The 13,864-nt window shown below is 43.6% G+C and overlaps 1 long non-coding RNA gene across 2 annotated transcripts in view; it reads left to right on the top strand.

The window, feature by feature from the left end:
* The window catches only part of LOC129552647 (uncharacterized), an 87,471-nt gene that overhangs the window by 33,655 nt on the left and 39,952 nt on the right, over window positions 1-13,864 (top strand). The window contains exons 2-4 of one of the 2 annotated variants that reach the window (XR_008685277.2): window positions 5,040-5,214; window positions 9,385-9,536; window positions 10,034-10,802. This is a non-coding gene — a long non-coding RNA (uncharacterized LOC129552647). Of the gene's footprint in view, window positions 1-5,039; window positions 5,215-9,384; window positions 9,537-10,033; window positions 11,542-13,864 lie in introns of those variants that run through there. The other variant, XR_008685276.2, reaches the window with a different exon arrangement.

Raw genomic sequence — 13,864 nt, forward strand, 5'->3', positions numbered from 1 at the left:
CAGTTCTGCTTTTCTGTTCTAGTTCATCCTCGGTCGTTGCCCCTTTGGCGTGACCATTAGCTGCCAGCCGCCCTGGCTTCCTTCTGTTTCCTCCTTCTCAGGCCTAGCCTCCGAGACACCATGGAACCGACACATTCTGATTGCATGCGAAACAAACAAACAAACTATATACCATCAAGCCACCTGATGCGAGGAGCCCACTCATTGGAAAAGACCCTGATGCTGGCAAAGATTGAGGGCGGGAGGAGAAGGGGACAACAGAGGATGAGATGGTTGGATGGCATCATTGACTCAATGGACATGAGTTTGAACCAACTCCGGGAGATGGTGAAGGACAAGGAAGCCTGGCGTGCTGCAGTCCATGGAGTTGCAAAGAGTCGGACACGACTGAGCAACTGAACAGCAACAGCAACTACCATCAGGCATTTGGTTCTCAATTTCTAATTAGCTGTAACTTGGTGATTACACAACCTTGAACAACATAATTTCCTCTGAGTATAAGAAGAGATGCTTAAAACTGAGCAATTTTTTGCTTATCCCATTTTTCTTTTTCTGGCATGTGCCTGTGGTTCAGCTGCCATATTTTAACTTCTCCTTTCTCAAAGGGTCAACTCAACGCTGCTGCCTTGTTCCTTCTGAATGTATTCCCACTTCTGCCTGCAATCCAAAGTTCACCGGTACTTCTCTCATCCTCTTCTCAGCCAGGCTCCTTCCCTGGACCCTGTCCTAAAGCAATTTCATTGCTGTTTCAAAGATGCCAAATCACCCCAACTTGCATAATTTCCATTTTCTTCACACAGATCATACTTTTTTTTTTAACTAATATTTGTTGTTATTCAGTCACTGAGTTGAGTCCAGCTGTTTGCCATCCCATGGACTGCAGCATATCGGTCTTCTCTGGCCTTCACCATCTCCTGGAGTTTGCTGAAGCTCATGTCCATTGAGTCGTGGATGCCATCCAACCATCTCATCTTCTGTTGTCTTCTTCTCCTCCTGCCTTCTATCTTTCCCGGCATCAGGATCTTTTCTAAAGAGTCAACTCTTTGCACCAGGTGGCCTAAGTATTGCAGCTTCAGAATCAACCCTTTCAGTGAATATTCAAGGTTGATTTCTTTTAGGATTGACCGGTTTGATCTCCTTGGAGTCCACGGGACTCTCACAAATCTTCTGCAACATCAGAGTTCAAAATAAATTAATATTTTGCTAATATTAGTAAAAACTCATATTTTTACTAATACATCAGAAAATATTTAGTTACTTTGAATTTATGTGCCCAGTACTCTGTAAAGCATAGTCAGAGAGATAGACTGGAAAACCCAATCTTTCCAAGTAGAGTCATCTCAGTGGGTGTGAATACAGGAAAGCTTGAAATATGCAGCCTGGAGCACCTCGCCCTGGGTCAGGACTCTGCCCCTCTCTCCTCAGGGATCCAGGGGAACGTGGTATTTCTAGCTATGATGCTTTTCCACAGTCTTGGGGGTGCTCTGCCCCTTTCCCCATCAGGAAAATTTAGGGAATGATGGGATAATATCAAAGGGACAGTCTTCAAAAACATCTTTATTTTCTATTGGAGTGTAGTTGATTAACAATGTTGTGTTAGTTTCAGGTGTACAAGTACAGAAAAGTGAATCCGTTCTACCCATACACATATGTATTCTTCTAAAATTCCTTTCCCATTTGGGTTATTACAGAGTGCTGAGCAGACTTCCCTGTGCTATGCAGTAGGTCCCTGGCAGTTATTTATTTCAAATGTAGCAGTGTGTCCACCTCCATCCCAAACTTGCCGTCCGTCCCGCCAACTATCCTTGCCCCACAAGTTAACCATAAGTTCCTTTCTAGTCTATGAGACTGTTTCTGTTTTGTATATAAGTTCCTTTGTATTATTTGTTTCTTAAGATTCTCATATGAGTGATATCATATGATATTAGTCTTTCTCTGTCTGGCTTTTGTCATTTAGTATGATAATTCTAGGTCCATCCATGTTGCTGCAAATGGCATCACTTCATTCTTTTTAACGGTTGAGTAATATTTCTTTGCAGAGAAGGCAATGGCAAGCCACTCCAGTACTCTTGCCTAGAAAATCCCATGGATGGAGGAGCCTGGTAGGCTGCAGTCCATGGGGTCGCTAAGGGTTGGACACGACTGAGCGACTTCACTTTCACTTTTCGCTTTCCACTTTCACACATTGGAGAAGGAAATGGCAACCCACTCCAGTGTTCTTGCCTGGAGAATCCCAGGGATGGGGGAGCCTGGTGGGCTTCCGTCTATGGGGTCACGACTGAAGTGACTTAGCAGCAGCAGCAATATTTCTTTGTGTATATATACAACATCTTTATTCACTCACCTGTCGACGAGTGAATGTTAAGATTGCTGTTTAGATCGCTTCCACGTTTTGGCTATTGTGAACGTACCACTATGAACACTGCGGGGTGCATGTATCCTTTCAAACCATATTTTTCGCTGGATATATGCCCAGGAGTGGGGTTGCTAGGTTACAAGGTAGTTCTATTTTTAGTTTTTTAAGGAGCTTCCACTCCATCCTCCATAGTGGCTGCACGCATTCCCATCAACAGTGTAGGAAGGTTCAAAGGGATCACTATAAATATTCTGTCCTCCATTTCTCAGAGGAGTCATCATTTCTAATCACCATATCACACCTTAACTGAGCCTCATTCATGCAGCTTAGGGAGCTGTGACTGAGTATGACTGGCCAAGATAGGGCTGTTTTCTGAGTGCAGATCACACTTTTAAGAAAGAAATTGAGTTCTTGAACTGCCTTTGCTTCCAAACTGCTGATTACATTTAGCGGGACAACGCTGCGCTGACAGATAAGCCTTGAAAAGGGGTGTTTGCCGTCAAGTTCTTGGTCGATTGTGGTCCCTCCTTACTCGGGAGGACTGTGTGAACATGAATGTCTGCACCTTCAAGCTCGAAGGCTAGAGTTGTCATTTATCTGACTCTCTGAGTCTCCATTTCCTTGCGCTGAAACACGGGAATCTTAATTCCCACCGCACAAGGGCTGTGGTGGAAATTCAATAAAAATAATTCTATGAGAGCCCTTAGCACTGGGATGGCATTAAGTGGTCGCTTGATAAATATTCTGCTGAGTGGGAAAAGAATGGTGTTTGCTTAGGAGCCCGCCACACAATTTTTCTTGATAAAAGTGCACAAGTGCTGTCTCCCAGTGACGTCTTGCTAAAATAAGAGCAGGTGGAAACTGTCTAAAGTGGAATCGTGTATAGAAAAGATGTGTCCATTATCATTATTTTATAGGCTTTAGTTAATCCCGCGTGTTCCTTGCTTGCATTCTTTTCCAGGAATTGTTCTGTGGGTGAACTTTGTGAGCTGGGGGCTGTGATAATTAGACCAAGGTCATGCGTCTGTCCCCTGTGGGCCAGTTAGCTCAGCTTGGCTCTGTGTCCACACACATTGATCTTAACCCAGCTGGCAGACTCACAAATGTGTGACCACATCCCCAAGGACGCCAGGGGGTGGGTTTCTACGGCTCTGGTGAACAACTCCTGTCTGCGGGAGGAGTGACACCCAGCAGCTGTCCTCTATGATGATTGTGACCTGGAGGTGGCACTGTTTCCCAAGGAAGGATGGCGTGGGATGCCCTCACCTCATTTTCCAGGCAGTATGAAATGATAGACTCTCAGAGTTACCGCTAGGTAATTTGGTTCAATTCTCTCATTTTTCCAAGCAAGGAAATTGAGATCCAGAGATAGAGAACTTTTGCCTGAAACCAAACCACAGAAGCAAGGCTGAATACAGGTCTCCCACTTTTGTAATTTTCACTAAGGGTTTCCTGGTCCGAATGATATTAAGCAATTAATAGTGCTTACAACAAAACAGGATGAATCATTGAATATACCTGAACTGGTGATGTTTCCAAAGAGTTATATTGTCATTGAATTTCAAATGTCTGTTATTTCTAATCACAGGCCAGGTTGGATCTATTTTGGTTTTTTATTATACAAGGCATTTGTATGTATCTGTGTTTCGATGGATGATTTATTTTTCTCTTCCACACAAATGAAAGAAGGAAAATGATTGGTATGGGTGAAATTGTATTCTATACTGACTTGTTTGGGAAACGTATGCATGATTTCTGTTTAAATGATCATGACTGACACGACGTGTGGGTTTTTAAACGGTGCTCGTGGATAGAAGGCTGATAATGAAAATGCTTCCCAGGTAGCTATTTTTAGCCCCTTTCCTAGTTCATGGAAAGTGAAGCACATCAGGGAATGGATATAGTAGGAACATCCCCACAGGCACGCACAGAATCAACATTCAATCTTTTAGAAGGTTTCCTCTGTGGAAATCACCTTTTTTTTTAAAGTAAGCTTTTGCTTACTTTCCAGGGAGACTGAGAACTGATGGAAGTGGGAGAGGCGAGTCCTCCAATCTCATGATGGGCCTTGTTACGTGACCAGCGTGGTCCTCAAGTGTTCTGAGCCTGTCTTACCGAATTCAAGGCAGGGCCTTGTGCTCCTGCTCTTGGTATCCGTTAAAACTTTTCTTGAGATGCTGACTGAATGGAAGACATTATCCCAGGGTGTGCGTGGGATGACCTGGGTCGTTGGGATTCACATATATACACTGTTGATGCGACGCGTGAAATAGATGACTAGTGAGAGCCCGCTTCATAGCTCAGAGAACTCTACTCAGGGCTCTGTGGCGACCTGAACACGAAGGAGATGCAAAAAAGAGGCGTATATGTAAACACAGAGCTGATTCACTGTGCTGTATAGTAAAAATTAACACAATGTTGTGAAGCAACTAAACTCCAATAAAAATGAAAAGAAAGAAAAAAGACAGCCTCCCACTGACAGCGGCATCTTTCCCCCCATTCACCTTGGAGAGGTGGCGTTTATTAGTTCTGTATTTGTTTTTTTCCTTCAGAAATAAGGGAATCTAATGCAAGCAGATGTTTTCTTTTATAAAATTGGGGTCTACTGTATTCAGGAAGATTGGATTCCTACTTTTTTGAGAAATACTCTTTCTTGAGTAACTTAGATGTTTTTCTATTGCAGGTTCCTAAGATGTTGCCAAATTGCAGAATCTTCAGGTAGTGACCTGCTCTTTCTTTGACCTCCAGCCACATGCCCTTAAATGACTCCCTTTGTTATAGCAGCATCACCTGGGAGCCGGTGAGGAAGGCCCACCTTGGACCCAGGGAAACAGTGTCTGACGTGCCGGGTTCCCCAGGTGAGCTGGGCCCCCACAAATGTTAGAGGAGGGCTGGTTAGGACACACATCAGGGAGCTGAGGTGCCTGGAAACATTTACCTCAGTTTAGTCTCTGTTTGCATCCCAGTGTTTTTCTCCTTCTCCAGGTAACCTCTCCCGTTCATGCAATTCCGTAAATCCTCAGTGAGGTCTGTGATGCAGCCAAATGGCTGAGAGTAAAGATGACATAACCTTGGCCTCGGGCAGCTGATTGGGGAGGTAGAAAATCAACTTTACTTATATACGGTGGCTCAGTTGGTAAAGAATCCAGCTGCAATGCGGGAGACCTGGGCTCAATCCCTGGGTTGGAAAGATTACCCTGGAGAAGGGAACGGCTACCTACTCCAGTATTCTGGCCTGGAGAATTCCATGGACATATAGACATCATATTAAAAAGCAGAGACATTACTTTGCCAACAAAGGTCTGTCTAGTCAAGGCTATGGTTTTTCCAGTACTCATGTATGGATGTGACAGTTGGACTATAAAGAAAGCTGAGCACAGAAGAATTGATGCTTTTGAACTGTGGTGTTGGAGAAGACACCAACGTCCCTTGGATGGCAAGGAGATCCAACCAGTCCATCCTAAAGGAAATCAGTCTTGGGTGTTCACTGGAAGGACTGATGCTGAAGCTGAAGCTCCAATACTTTGGCTACCTGATGCAAAGAGCTGACTCACTGGAAAAGATCCTGATGCTGGGAGGGATTGGGGCAGGAGGAGAAGGAGACGACAGAGGATGAGATGGTTGGATGGTATCACTGACTTGACGGAGATGAGTTTGAGTAGACTCCAGCAGTTGGTGATGGACAGGGAGGCCTGGCACGCTGCAGGCCATGGAGTCACAAAGAGTGGGACATGACTGAGTGACTTTCACTTTCATGTCATAGAATGATAAGCTATGGAAGACAATAAGGCAGGGTAAGGAGGTGGGAGTGTGGGAAGGAAGGGTGCAGTGACATATGGGATGGTCAGGGAAGGGCTCTCCCATGAGCAGGGCCTCTGAGCAGAGAGGGGAGGGAGCTGACGGTGGGCACGTGTCAGGGAGGGGCCGGGAACACCCTCTGTGGCTCTCCTTTAAAGTTATTACGTGGGCCACTGTGTGGGAGGGCTGACAGAGTTAGCAAATAGAAATACAAGATGCCCTGCATTTCTGAATTTGAACTTGAGGTTGAATTTCAGATCTGTAGGAACTTTTTATAATATTTGTATATATAATTTAATACATGTGTTAGTACATCTTTGTCCTAAGTTACAGTATATATATATTTTTAGTATGTCCCATGCCATATTTGGGAAATATTCATACTAAAAAGGTTTCGCCATTTATCTGAAATTTTATATATAATATGCATAATATATAATATATGTTTATTTGAAATGTAGCACATACCCATCAAATTGGGTAGGAGTCCTGTATTGTGTCTGTGAACAGTGGCCCCAGAGCAGACCATATGCATAATAAATAATACATATTTATTTGAAATGTAACATATACCCATCAAATTGGACTGGGTATCCTCTATTTCATCTGTGACCAGTGGGCCCAGAGCAGGCCACGGCTGGAGGAGGTGGCTTTCTCTGCAGAATCACTATTTCCTTTCTCCATCAACCCACAACTTGCTTCCCAGGCCTTGCCAGTGGCACCTGGGAGGCAGTGTCTGTTCACGACCTTGTTGTGTTATCCCCACGGGTGATGGCTGGACAGGGTTCTCCTGAACCTGTCTTCTGCAGTCAGAAAAGGATTTTCTGAGCTAAATTCTCCGAAAAAGTCTTTCCTAGTAAAAAAAAAAGAAAGCAAAATACAAAACACCCATGTCTTAGAGTACCTCTAGTTAGACATTGCATTGTGACTCTATCAGGCATCACCTACTGGAAAAAAAACTGCTAATCATTCCTTTGTCCATCTAGTATCTATGGGAGAATCTCCTGATTTATTTGCAGGCAACCTCTATACAATGTGTCATTTGCAGTTTTCCAAGTGCTGTTTTCAAGGGGGCAAGTGGCCCAGTGGCCCGTCCCACCACTTCCCAGAAGACCACAGGGCACAACATCCCTCTACCTGTGCTCAGAGTCAGGCCATAACCCTTCCACATTTTTAAAGATATTTATTTATTTAATTTTGATGGTGCTGGGTCTTTGTTGCTGCACAGGCTTCAGTAGTTGCAGCAATCAGGCTTGGTTGCTCCACAGCATTTGAGATCTCCCCAGACCAGGGGTCGAACCCGGATCTCCTGCGTTGGCAGGCAGGTTCCTTACCACTGAGCCACCAGGGAAGCCCCTTCCACACTTTTTAAGTCAAAATTAATGTCATTTGTTTAATCAGCTGCTTATCTGACGTTTGAATATCTACTGCACTCATGGTCAAAAGGATAAAGTGATGCTCTCTTACCCTAAGGGTCATTGAGACCAGGGGTCCCCAACCTCCTGTAGTCCCTGGTGGCTCAGATGGTAAAAATCTGCCTGCAATCCAGGAGACCCGGGTTCAATCCCTGAGTCGGGAAGATCCCTTGGAGAAGGAAATGGCACCCCACTCCAGTATTCTTGCCTGGAGAATCCCAGGCACAGAGGAGCCTGGCAGGCTACAGTCCTTGGGGTTGCACAGAGTTGGACATGACTGAGAGACTAACACTTTCACTTTCCCCACCGTCCAGCATCTAAGGCTGATGATGTGAGGTGGAACTGTAATAATAACAATAATGTCATAGTAACAATACATGTAATAATGTAATATTACATGTAATAATAATAGAAATAAAGTGCGCAGTAAATGAAATGTGCTTGAATCATCCTGGACCTAGTCTTTGGAAAACTGTCTCTGCCCAAAACACAGGGGACTGCTGCTTTAGACCCTGCTTCCACATTTAAATAAGGGGAAATCATCCTCTTGTTCTTTAATGATCTATTTTAAACCAAAGCGACTGGCAGCAACAACAGTGCTGTGTCAGTCAGTTCAGTTGCTCAGTCGTGTCCAGCTCTTTGTGAACCCGTGGACTGCAGCACGCCAGGCCTCCCTGTCCATCACCAGCTCCTGGAGCTGTGTCACTTCTCAGTAATTAGCTCTCACAGAGCCCAAGTGTGAAGAAAGACGGTTCTAGAACTAGAAGCTTTCGTGCTTTCTCACGAGGGGGAAGGACAACTAAACAGCCTCCTTGATTTAGCCAGGATAGCCTGCGGGGCCACTTTAGTGTCTTCCCTTGTGCTTCTGAACACCTGCCATCTCAAGTTGCAACCATTCATAATATCCAAGGAACAAATCTCAGTTGCATTTTGTAATAAAAAGAGTTTTTTTAAAACCATATTGTATTGGGGTATAGCTGATTAACAAACAATGATGTGATGGTTTCAGGTGAGCTGCTAAGGGACTCAGCCGTACATATACATGTATCCATCCTCTGCCAAGCTTCCCTCCATTCAGGTTGCCGTGTAACATCGAGCAGAGTTCCCTGTGCTATGAAGTAGGTCCTTGTTGGTTATTCATTTTTAAATACAGCAGTGGGCACATGCCCACTCAAACTCCCCAACTACCCCTGCCTGCCATCCTCCCATTATCCTCCCCAGCTGCGCCACAACCACAAGCTCGCATGGTAACAAGTGCTGCTTAAGAGAGGTCCCAGCTGGTGTTAGAGAGAGAACTTCATCTCTTTCTCCTGACTCGGGGCAGTGGCTGGCAGCAGGGACTCCGTGGCCTGTAGTAATGAATTTCTAGATCCTTCTCAGTATGTGTCACAGGTCCTGGGCTGGGCCTGCAGTGAGCCAAACAATGGCATAACTTTGATCGAAGTATTTTGTACAAGTAACGCCAGCACTGTGAACTCAGCTTGAAAATAGTTGCAAAGACATCGATTCTAAAGTACCCCTGGAGGTGACAATTTTTCCCATGTAATTAGGAATATACTTTATCTTTGTTTCTTGTGCTCTGCTTTTAGTGAACAGGAGAAGGCCTATCCAAAAAGAAATTAATTTGCTGTTTACATTACTCTGTGGCTTTACTGGAGGTGCAAACAGGCGTAGAACCCCTGTCTGCTCTTGTTTGGTGTGCCAGAGTATTTCTGTTGGATCAACTGATCTGCAATTCTAAAAACTAGTTTCAAAATTTGGGATTGTGAATTAGATTGATGTGTGTGTTTCATTTGTATTTTTCACATTCTACAGGCTTTTCTACTCATTAGCTATGGACTTAAATATGTGAAACTGGTACTCTTTGATGGAAACTTCAGGATGAAAGTAGAATACTCCATAAAAATGGAAAACAGGAAAACTACCAGCAAAGATCAAACAAAAGCAATTAACCAGCCAACCAAAAGGTAAACAAGAAGAAGAAAGAACACTTAACATTTTAATAACTCACATTTTAATTTTTATAACGCAGGTTATGTCAGTATGAATTTGAAAAAAAATTAACTTACAGGTGAATTTTTTATTCATAATATTTAAGTAGGAAGTTTGATAGCAGTATTGGGTTGTTTTTCTTTTTTTTTGGTTGATGAATATAGTTTTCACATTAAGTAGCTTAGAAGAGAAATTTTATATAATTTGCACACAAACTGTAGAAGTCATGCTACTTGTAGCAGTTATATATTTTAAAATAATTCTTTTCTTAGTATAATATCGATGCCTATATATTGTGGGGGATTGAGGATGTAGAGATAAGCAAAAAGAAGACAATAAATAATCACACCAGACAGAGAGGAACTTTTGTGTACCTCTTTCCAGCTCTTTTTTCTACATGTATTTTTTTAAAAAATGGTGTTGCCCACATTCTTTAAAATCTCTTATTTAATTTGTATGTTGCATGAGGAAGGAAGGATTCTGGAATGGCAAAGAAGAAAAATGAAATTTTGCAGTGACTCTGATAATAACACACGACACAAAGAGCTTCTAGACAGAGAAGAGCAGAGTGCCGGAGTTCTCTGCTGCTTTTATTTATGTCGAAGTAACAATCTGTGGCACCCTGAAAACTTCATCATCAGAGTCGTTCGTGTGTTTTGCTTGGACTGAAAGTGTACATCTTCACGACCCAAGAATGAAGGATACGTATGATTAACTTTTCATTTTAGTTGCGACTCATTTCAGAAACATGTGAAATCTCCATCCTTGACATATTTGAAGCTTGCAATCCATATACGTGCAAATCCATGTCATCCTTAATTACGTGTATTTAGGCAAGACTAGCACATCTTCCCCCCTGCTTTTAACAGGAATGTCTAGCTTCAAGCTGCCTATGCTAGAGGCAGGCATGGCCAAGGAGAAGCTGAGAGGGGCCAGCCAGTCAGTTCACCCCCAGGCCAGAGGCCACCGGGAGACCCTGCTTCGTGAAAGACTCGTTACAGCGAAACGCGCAGCCAAAGAAACCGAAAAACTTCACGCATTTGCCCAACCCCTGAAAACGGTCGGAAAAGGAGACTCCAGGAAACAAATGGACTTATGCTTCATCATCAGAAAGATCTACTGTGTTTACACAGACAGAAGCCAGCATGAAAACAATAAGAACAAAAATAGCTGCGCGTGTCAGCCGGGTGTGTCACCATATTGTACTCAACGTGAGGATATTAATTTCACAGTTTTTGTGGGTAAGTTTAAACATAGGAACATGTCACAAATAAGCAGCAAGCTCCGCGAGGCTACATCAGCTGGGATTTCACAATCTGCAATTTTTAAATTCAGCCGGGTCCCCAAGGGCCAATCAATATTGGTGGCAATTATTCTTAGTACACAGTCCAAATGAAATGGGTGGGTTTTTTTTTCTTTTTTGTCAAGGTGGGAGATGGTGATATAGAAATAAGCCAGTCCCCTTGTGGATGGCAATTGGGCCGCCTAGCAGCTGCAGCCAGTCATCTGTGCGTCTCTTCTGGCCGTTTCTCGGGAATAGTCCAATAATGACCCCATTATTTTAACCCTTCAGTGTGAGCTGTGTTTGATAGCTAGCTTGGAAAAACCTGGCATGTGTCAAACAAAGAGAGGATGAAAACAAAACAAAATAACAACAATAGCAAAAAAACCCCAAACCAAGGCAGCAGCACCTCCCAAGGCAACTGCTCGCACGCAGCACTACCTTATACACAGCTTTTATTTATACCCTGGTTTCTAAGCCGCAGCCTCTAGAGGGCTAGTACTTGGGACACAGGGATGTTTTCATGAAGCAGAGTCAATTTTCATTCTAGAGTGAAAGCAGTTGAAAACTTAAAAAAAAAAAAAAAAAAGTTTTTTTTCCTCTAAAAGGCAGATACTGAATTATGTACATCCCTAGATTTTATTCATTGAAAAGTTAGTTTTTTTTTCTTCTTTAACTTTTGTTGTATTTAGGGGGAGTTTGGGGAGGAGTTTGGGGGAGTGGGGGTAGAGATGGTGGGGAATGGGGACAGAGAATCAGAGGAGGAGTGGGTATCAGAATGACGGTCCAAGTTCCTTTTCCTGGCGGGGCCCAAGTTTGAGTTAGTCAGCTCTCACTGGGAGGGATTTGACTGGCAAGAGTCACAAAACCTAGGTCACAAAGGGGCAGAGGAGCAACGGGAAAATGCACACCTTTCAACACAGTAGGGTCGTGTTTGAGTTTCCTAATCATTGGGGCGGGGCTTCACTTGTCTTCAGCCTTGTCTCAAACTGGGCCTTTTCATTTTGCTTTTTATCTAATTAATCACTTAAGATATCAGAGTATTAATGTCATTTTATGTTAGCTGATAAACAAACAAAACCCCAAACAAAACCGTTCTCTGACCCTACCTGTGTTTTCAAACTGCCAGTTCTCTTAAAAAACATTACAAGAAATGAAGCATTCTGGGAAAGAGCCAAAGATATGAACAGAAAAAGGCCATAATAATAGCAACCCGGTGGTTCTTTCTACAAACCCAATAATTCCTGAGCCATTTTGAAATTAGGGATTCTTCTGATGGAACTTGGTTATTTTCCTCTCTTGATTTGAAATAGAAACTAGAATGAAAGGGAAATTTTAGAGGAGTTTTAAGGTCATAAAATTCTCTGTGCCCTTTGAACGTTCCAGGTGCAGGTAGATATTCAACTATGCTTTGGAGGGGGCTCCAGGAAGGAGGTGAGGATGAATAAACAGAACTGGGTGTATTAAGTTAAAATAGTATTTAATTATTTCTTGCCCAAAAAAGAGTATGGAAGGGGTACTCATTCACTTATTCCATACTGCCTTTTCTCTAATTACGATTCGTTTCTTTGAGTGAGTGGATCACAGTCAACAGGAACTGGTGGTTAGAAGTTAATATTCTAAAGTTCAAAAATACATTGTTTTCTTTCTCTCTTCCCCCACTTTGAAAATGTTTTAGAATAAAGACTCCCAAATGCAAAGGTGATTTGTGGTTAATGTCATTAGACTTCTGGTTTGGTTTAATGCTGCTAATTAGTTTCTGTCCTTGACTTTTTCCAATTAAAGCATAGAGGCCTTGGTGCTAAACACCTGGGCAGATTACCTAATTAGATGACAGAAACATACACAGTCGTTCGTAGGTAATTATTTCAACTTTCCCTGCTTCTGTGGTATTAAACACACTGATGGATAGCGCATACTTTGTACTCTACTCCTCAGGGTATCAGTTCGTTGGCAAGGAAGCTGGTACTGATATTGCCTTCTAATGGACAATGCGGAGGCCCTTTTGGGTGAATATGTTCAGAAGTGACAGATTTGAGTTTTTCTCCCCCCATACGTAGGAGAAAACACACATGCGAGTCGTTCCCACTCTGTCCTTTGTGGAGGCAGTTTCCTCTGATGGGTCAAGTAGAACTTGAACTCTCTCTGTGGGTGCACAACCATACTGGGCATTTTGGAAAGTGTGCTTTTCGGTCCCAGTGCTGAATAATTTGGGGGTGGGAGCCTTTTTGCTCTAAAGGCAGGTTCGGTGGCTCAGGCAATAAAGAATCTGCCTGCAATGTGGGAGACCTGGGTTCGATCCCAGGATTAAGAAGATCCCCTAGAGAAAGGAATGGCTACCCACTCCAGTATTCCGGCCTGGAGAATCCCATGAACAGAGGAGCCTGACGGGCTACGGTCCATGGGGTCGCAAAGAGTCTAACACGACTGAGCGACTCACAATTTCATTGCTCTAAAGGTGGGATGTATTCTGTGGTTTAGAATTCAGAACTGAAAACCCAGCTTCTGCTCTCTTTACATCCTTAAAAGTGGAAAAGACTAAAAGCTACTGGGATCTTTTCAGCCATGGGCGTGGCACCATGGATTGTTATTTCCAACCGCAAGTGCACACAGGAAGGGTCAGGTCCAGACGGCACCTGCGCTGGGACCCAGAGGACATTTCTGCCCTTTGGAGCTCGCACACTGGACGCTTGTGTCGAATCTCCACCCGATGTGGCAACTGGCCTCTGTGACCTCAGCCCCACCCAGTCCCTGAGGACCAGCCCGAGGACACTCCTGGCCATTTCCTAAATCTTCTCTGGCTTTCCTTCCCTTGATTTTGCTGTTATTAATTCCCCTTCCAGTTAGACTTCCTAGAACATCTTCATCCCCTGGGACCCTCTATCCTCTTTAGGATCCACCTCCCCAAGATGCCCCCTCTGCAAAGCCTTTCCTAGAACTCTCAGTTGACGTGATTTATTTCTCTTGCCCTGGAAACCCTGTAGCTTGTGTATCTCTCCCATGAGCCTCCCTGCATTCTGG

This window comes from Moschus berezovskii, chromosome 1 (genome assembly GCF_049115385.1).
Source record: "Moschus berezovskii isolate FMDL1 chromosome 1, NW_MosBer_1.0, whole genome shotgun sequence".
Lineage (NCBI taxonomy): Eukaryota > Metazoa > Chordata > Mammalia > Artiodactyla > Moschidae > Moschus > Moschus berezovskii.